Below are 7336 nucleotides of genomic sequence, written 5' to 3' on the forward strand. Positions count from 1 at the left end.
TGGTAAGTATATTTGAGAGTCTTGAGCATACCGGTAAAATTTCAAATCATTTGGACTTCATTTGATATTTTTATAAAATGAAAAACTAAAACTGCTACGTTCTGCCGAATTGTTCGGTGAGTATCCGATAGAGTCATCGTTTCCAGTAGCTTTCCTTAGCATTCTGGAACCCAAATTTTTATGGTGGAGACCTGAGTGTCTTAGCTAAGTACCCACCAAATTTCAGACCGTTTTGACAACTTTTACTATTTTTCAAAAATCAAAAATTTCGGTTGCTAAAAACTGCCGAATATGGTAGACTGTAGTAAAACAGTCATATCTCCTAAACTACTTGGAGTTTTTGATCCTACTTTTTTTTAAATGAAACTAGACTCAAAGAGGTTTCTTTTGGTATAAGTTACGACTCCAGGGGAGTTCTGTACAGAGTCTGGTGAGGTTTTAAAGTTGAGTCAGTGCAGAGTGAAGTTTGTTTTTGACTTGTCTATGTGTGTTTTTCATATGCTTAAGTGTTTATACTTGTTTATATGCTTGATTGCTATGAGTTTGAGCCGAGTTGAGAGTTAAATCGATAATAGGACGTGTGAATCCTTAGAAGCCGAGTATACCTAGGGATTGAGTTATAATGGGTAAATAGACGTTGAGTGAGAAGTTATAGTTAAGATGAGATTGGATTTAGTTAATGAGTTTCTGACTAAGGTTTGTTTTATCACATGAACCTTCGATGACGACGATGATGATATATGAAGGCCGAGCGAGACGAAGAAGTAAGTTGCCTGTTTTCCTTTCCAGGATTAGCGAAGGACTTCAGGTGGGCATTATTTTTATATTACGTATATAGAGATCCCCTGCGTGACGTAGGCCTCTTATACGATATTGAAGTGAATAATATGTTTTAACTGTTCAATCCCAATTTAATGAAAGTTATTAATGATGCATGATTGAGTTAAATAATGTTGAACTATTGACTTGCCAATTTTTGAATGATGATGAACTTGTATGCTACCCTCTACTGATGAGACGAATTCGGTCCTGCCACAAGCGGGATTTGTGCACAGAGGTGACTGTGAGCCGTCTATCGGGTCGGCCGGTCACGGTACTCGAGAGGGAGGCCTACTTCTCGGTACCTTGGGTGATAAATTGTAGATGTGGTACTTACATGTGGAGTAATTTGATTGCGCAATCGTTCATTTGATTAATTATGACGCTTATGTTTGAGATTCAGCTTTCACAGGTTTATTTATACTAAAATCCCTGTGATTTGCTTAAAACTGTGGCAAGTTCAATCTATAGCTCTAAGAGCAGCTTTTATTGTTTTTCGGCGTATGTCCACTGAGTATTATGTACTCACGCCCTGCATGTATTTCTAAACGTGCAGGCTAAGCAAGGAGCGAGAATGGTCTGGTGCTGGTGGGGATTTGTTTAGCTGATGTATTTGCTTTATCGCACTTCCTTTTTGTTATTAGAGACTTGATGATTGAGATACTTTGTTTTTATTTTGAAATCAAGCAATTTACTCGCGGTTATATGTCTTCATACATATAATCGATTCGCCTTTTGCTGCAATACTCTGAATATTATGATTCCTTATGAAAAATGAACTATACCCGCTTTGTTTTTGTTCTTGAAATTTCTGATAATTACGAAGTTATGACGATGTTGACGTTTATACCCCTGGAGTTGATTTATGGAGTTTTCCTTAGCACTTTTTCATGCGAGCTTCCGCTTGATGTTCGACCTATTCTTCTTATCTTTTATTCTTTTAAAAATAGTCGTATCGATACTCGTACCCCACTATCACTAGTGTCGGTTTTCGGGCTGCGACATCACTTCACCTTACTTTCTTTTTTGTTCCACCAAATATAGTAAGAACTAAGGTTTCTTAAAGTGTTCATCTTCAAGCTCAAGCTCCAAGCATACTACGCATCATCCTCTACTCCACCTCCATTGATCTTGTTGGTAGCAACCTCAATCCTCCTCTTATGTTATATATATATATATATTTTCATGATATATAGGCATGTATATTGAAGCATATTGAAGCATGATAGTCCCCTCTCTACTCTTGTGATTTTCGAAAATGTTGGTGAAAGAAAGTGTTATGAACTCCTTCAAAACTTTCACTACTTTTCATATGCTCATACCCTTCTTCATGTAGATGCATGAGAATGGAAGATAGTTCTTGAAACCCTTGAGAGAGTTATATGTTATGATAATTGAAGCATGATGAGTTATTAGTGTGAAAATGCATGAGAATGGTGATGAAAGTATAGATCTATGATGATATGTGCATATGTGATAATTTCAACCATTTTGAGAAGTTTTCTTACGTTCTGGACTGATCGGTCGACGAGGTTTCCCTCGTCCCAAAATCTTCAAAATTTTACAGAGTGTAGATATATGTGTCTTGAGGACGCTGGTAAAATTTCAAGTCATTTGGACTTCGTTTACTACCTTTTTAAAATATAATTGTTTTACTGCGCATTTCCGCCGGAAATTTAGAAAGGCAGTCCCTATAGTCACACGTTTCAGTGACCTCCAAAAATATTAAGCCTCCCAAATTTTTATGGTAGAAAGATACATGTGTTATACAGATTCTTGTAAAATTTCAAACCCTTTGGCCAACGTTTACTAGTTTTGAAAAATCCTAGCTTCCAGTCGTGCAAAACTGCCGAATCTGGTAGACTGTGGGAAAACACCCATATCTCTTAAACCACTTGGAGTTTTTCACTCTACTTTTTTTTAAACGAAACTTGACTCAAAGAGGTTTTCATCGGTATAAGTCTCGAATCCAGGAGGTTCCTGGGTTAAAGCAGTTTATTCGTTAAAGTTGAGACAGAACAGAATGTTAAACTGGTAGTGTCCGAAAATTTTACCTTGATTTTGTGTTAAGAATTTTTAAAGAGCTTTGGTGGAATTATACACCATGATATGGCATGAAAATGCTACTAGAAAGTTTTATAAATATTTTTCAAGGCTTACATGAATATTTGAGAATTTCCCTACAAGGAAAAAGATTTCAAGTTCATAGAATGACTTTTAAGTCATTTGACTATTGAGATAATTCATTTATATTATTATGTGAAATATTTGTTTATTTAAAGCATGAATGACTATGTGATTTTTATGAATGCTATTTACCTAGGATTGAGAGTCTTTTAATTGGATAAGATATCCGATTAAATTGGGAGGTCCAATTGGGTAAATAGTGGAGAAGTTATAAGATGAGATTAAGCATTGATGCAAGTATAAATATTGAGATATTAGTTAGATGAATTCTAACTAGAGTTTATTTTGTCACATGGCAATCTAAACCACGTGCGCCACTAAAGGTTCGAGTGACAGCCGGCGTTAGTACGACCCCGAGCGTTGTGTCATCGACTCCTGAGACAGGTGGGCTTTATTCTAACTCTATTATGGCTAGCTACCATGATAATAAGTTCAAATGCAAATTCTTATGAAAATTAAGCATGTTGAAGCATTATTGATGAGTATTATGAAAATTGTCAACTTGCCATATTTATTATTGATGAGAATGAGATATGGTATGTTGCCTCTATGAAAGACATGATTATGATCATGATGCAAGATATCGGCCTTTGACTGATTTATATGACAGTAAAGGTTTTGTGCGCAGAGGTGATCGTGAGCCGTCTCTAGTCGGCCGGTCACGGTGATTTGAAGGAGGCCTCCTTCTCTTCACCTTATATATATAGTATATGAGTTCTCATAGTTGGCACATACCGTGAATATTTAATGTCTGCAGACTAATGATATTATTATGATGATGCAAATGAGTTTATGACAGAAAAACATGAACAGGTATTTTTAATCTCAGTTAAATCCTGTTGATGCATTGAAAAGGGCAAGATTGACATATAGCTCTAAGAGCAACATTTCAATTATTTCCGGCATGAGTCCACTGAGTGCTTTTTGGTACTCAGCCCTGCATGTATTTCTAAATATGCAGGTCTGGCTTGGCGCGAGGATGGGTGAAAGCTGTTGGAATTGTCAGTTGGCTGTGTCTTTCCTATGTCTTATATTTATCCTTATAAGCTTTGACTCTATAAGAATTTGAACTCCCTGCTATATGTCTTCACACATATAGTAACGCATCTCGCTGCATAACTCTGATGAAACTCTTTATTTAATTTGCTTATGTCTGTAATATCCCTTAAGGGAAATACTTCTCAGACCCTTGCTAAGTTTCAATGGCTTAATCATGTTTACCCAAGCTAGTAATTATTTTGGTCTTGAAATCCTTCTTTAAAATGAGTAAAGTTTGCAATTGCTTCCGCTAAAACAAGATGTATTCCTATTTCTTTCACTATTTCTTTTATTAGTCGTACGATACTTGGCATACGCTATCACTGGCTATATCGGGCTGCGACAATCTATCTCCTAAACAAACTCTCACAGTATGTAGGTAAACGAAAGCAGGAAGGTTTAATTAACTTAAACTAAAACGCAAATAACAATAATTAAAAACACGTAGGAAAAATCGAATATTAAAAGACAATTGATCCTAGGGTTGTAAATTCATTAACTAAATCCACATAATAAATCTATTAATCCTATTAACCAATTTTAATCCAGTTATGATGAGAGATCACTTAATTAATCAATCACTCTCGCTAGAGCAGCAACGATCGTAGATTAGTAAATTATCTATCTCCGTTATGTCTCAAGAAAATCTACTAACTCCCAATAGCTCTTAAGAATAGCTCCCTATGATCCACCTATCTCCGCTAGGTCTCAAGGTTAAAATCATATCATACATTTCTGAATCCGCTAAACAGTTATCTCCGCTAGGTCTCAAACCGAATAGCTAAACATGCAAACTATTGATCAGATAATTCACAAGAAATTAAGCACCAGGAATTATGAATCATAAACTGGAAGGCACAAAGGTATTAACAAATAAATTACATAAATCTAATTAACTATTTACAAACCCTAGAATCGGAAAAAGAAACTAGCCAGACATAGCAAAATAAAACAAAAGCATAATTAAAAAGAAAGCAATAATAAAAACTGAATTAAATAAAACCCGGAATGAATGTTGAATATGACAGCTGAAATCTTGCAGGAAAAATAAAGCTAATGTATGGAAGCAATAAAATTCTAAGTCTAAAAATAAAAAGAAGAAGAAAAGAAATAAAGAGAGGTAAAGAGATGTGAAAGATGTGTCTAATAGGTCAGGGAAAGGACCTATATATAGGCACAGGAGATAAATACAGTGTAGAGCTCGAAAATACTGATAAAATCCGAAAATCCCGCAAAATTCCGAAAATTCGGAAATTCCCGTCGGGCACTATTCACTGTTGTGCGCGACTTTCTTGTTTCGGCCATATCTTCCTCGTCCGAACTCCGATTGATGATCCGTTTGAGCCTACGAACTCGTATCGAGACGAACTACAACTTTCATTAAGATAAACAGTCCAAATTCGAACTCCATATTTCTGTAAAATTCATCAAAGTACGAGAAAGTAACATATCTCACAAGATAAAACAATTTAAGCACAAAACAATTATCAAACACTCAATTTCCTATAAAATTGACATCATATGAACACTAAAAACAATGGAAACATGAGTGTTATCGCCTGGTCAAGCGGCTGCGCTGCTGCGCTGCTGCGTGCTGCTGTCACCGAGGTTGCTGGTCCGTGGCGAGGCGTGGCGAGGCGAGGCGTTCGTGACCAGGAGCGAGGGGCTGCGGGCGCCGAGGGGCAGCGCGCGCGCGGGTGCGTGCACACCGTGCGCAGCGCGCCCAGATCGGCGACCGCGCGGCCGCTGCTGTTCTCTGGTCGGTCTGGACGCTGAAGGCGAGGTGGGCAGGTGCTGGGCGAGGGCTGGAAGCCACCGGCAGGGGCGGTGCGTGCCCGGGGCCGCGCCTGCGCGCTGCGCGCCCGGCGGGCGGCGCACTGCCGCTGCTGCCGTTGCTGTTGCCGTCGGGTGCTGCTGCTACCGCCGAGTTCGCCAAGGAGCTGCTGCTGCTGGAGGTTGCTGGAAGGGGCTGCTGACAGCGCCGGGTCGCCGCGTGCTGCCGGGCGGCGCTGTGCGGCGGCTGTGATGGAAGGCGGCGGCGGCGGCTAGGGTTTCTCAAACCCTAGCTGCGTTTCAAACCTTAGGGGGCCCAAACCCTAGCTTGACGGGCCCATGTGTTCGGGCCGAGTTTTTTATTCTATTTTGGGCATGTTCTTTTTCTATTTTATTTTGTAATAGAATAGATGTTGGGTTTCCACGAATGGGTCACGAAGAATTTTAATTCTTTTATTACTGTTCTTTGCATGTCGTGGTTGTTAATCCCTTATGCTCTTTACCTGCTTTTGCACGTCTTTGCTTGTTAATATTTGTTTATTAACTGCGCTTACACAAGCATGATAGTAGGTTTATCATTTTCCTAAATATGTTTTAGAATTCTGCGAGCATGATTTACATGTTGCGTTCTAGAGAAGCATGTTTAGGTTTATGTGCTTGAGCATGAACAAACCTTTTGAAAGAAAAAGACTAAGCTGTTTAATAATTTTTATAGTAATTAAAAATTATTTTAGACCTCCACATGCGGTCTCTAGACAAAGTGATTAGCAATATGAGTAAACGTCCACCCAACGTGGCTTACTTCATATTTGTTTTTCATAAGTTTGTCAGAAGTGGTTTCTATAAAAAATATTTAAACCATTAAAGTAGTGGGAGTTATGCAGTAAACGTCCACCCAACGTGGCTTACTTGTGTAATTTTCACAAGTACTTTGGAGAATGGAATTAAATAAGATAACCAAGAAAATTTAATTGAAAGCGGCATGGTCCGAGTGAGTATGCTAATTTCGAGAATTTAATTTTCAAGGTTAAAATGTGGTCATTGCTTAGATATCATATCAAGTACAATGTACAACTCCCAAAGGAGTCCCTTCTTGATGATGATATGGTCTAGTTAAGGTGCCAACTATTAATTTCCTTTGTCAAAAGGTTAAGTTGACATGGATGGAAATTAAATGACTAGGTAAATAGTCTGGTTAAGGAGTTCGTGTGTAAACGTCCACCCAACGTGGCTTGCACATGGGATTCTTTGAGCCGTTGGAGGTTTCATTAATATTGTTTTATCAAAAGGTTACAATATTATTGTTACGAACTATATGTTTTTTCATGTTCTTACATGTTTATTTGTTTACTTTCAGATATGTCTATGTCTCCGATTATTAACATTCTAGCAAACAATCCTCTCATCGGTCCTAATTACACCGAATGGAAACGCCATATTATGTACATACTTGACGCTGGTGAGCACAGTTTTGTGCTTACCACTCCACGTCCCGCGGCCTTAACTGATGAGTCGACTG

The 7336-nt window shown here is 38.3% G+C and overlaps 1 long non-coding RNA gene across 1 annotated transcript; it reads left to right on the plus strand.

The window, feature by feature from the left end:
- The first annotated feature begins 1843 nt into the window (after positions 1-1843).
- Positions 1844-4256, plus strand: LOC130996904 (uncharacterized). The gene is made up of 3 exons (XR_009092879.1): positions 1844-1956; positions 3330-3390; positions 3968-4256. It is a non-coding gene; the product is annotated as an uncharacterized LOC130996904 (long non-coding RNA).
- Positions 4257-7336: the final 3080 nt, after the last annotated feature.

This window comes from Salvia miltiorrhiza, chromosome 8 (assembly GCF_028751815.1).
Source record: "Salvia miltiorrhiza cultivar Shanhuang (shh) chromosome 8, IMPLAD_Smil_shh, whole genome shotgun sequence".
In the NCBI taxonomy this organism is placed as follows: Eukaryota; Viridiplantae; Streptophyta; class Magnoliopsida; order Lamiales; family Lamiaceae; genus Salvia; species Salvia miltiorrhiza.